Source organism: Bos indicus, chromosome 7 (assembly GCF_029378745.1).
Source record: "Bos indicus isolate NIAB-ARS_2022 breed Sahiwal x Tharparkar chromosome 7, NIAB-ARS_B.indTharparkar_mat_pri_1.0, whole genome shotgun sequence".
Taxonomy (NCBI): Eukaryota; Metazoa; Chordata; class Mammalia; order Artiodactyla; family Bovidae; genus Bos; species Bos indicus.
In genome coordinates, this window is record NC_091766.1 from 16,545,658 (window position 1) to 16,546,407 (window position 750).

Sequence of the window (750 nt, forward strand, 5' to 3'; positions counted from 1 at the left end):
TGCTTGTCTCTGTCACCTTTCATTATGGGGTGCGAACCTCCAGCCTGTGTTGAAACCCACACGATGCCCTCCGACCACAGGATTTGTGCTTTTAGGCTGGAAGGGCCAATCACTGGTACGAGTGGCTCTGTGTGAGTCCAGCCTTGTGCTTCCCAGTGGCAGCCTTGAGCACATCACCCTTTCTTCCTTTCTCATCACTGGGGTCAGCATGCTAGCTCTGCCCAGACCCCTGGGCTGTAGTGAGACTGGGTGATGGACAGAGTTCTCTGCACGCTCTGATGGGACCCAGAGGTTCCTGATAAGTCAGGACTGGAATAAGTACAGAGCCCTGTAGCCAGGCACGAGTGACTGCTCTGCAGAAGGCAGAGCCACACACTGGGGTCCTGGGTCTCTCACCCAGACTCGAGCCACCCAACTGTGCAGCCTCCTTTTCCACCATGACTGAGGATGTTACAGATGAGACCCAAATGCACCATCCCTAGAGGACAATAAGTGGCCAGGGGCCAAGGTGCAGACTCGGCAGAATGCCCCAGTCCCACTACACTGTGTGGGTGCCCAGAGCAGGTTCCACAAACTCCCGAAGCTTCAGTTTCCCAAACAGAGGTGGTAACACTTCCTGCCTCATACATGTTCATGGGGACTAAATATGCTATTGTTTGTTACACATCAAAGCATCTGCACAAGCTTGACCTCAACACAATGAGTTCATTGAGCTTGGCCATCAAACTCAGGAGATCCAGCCCAACCTGG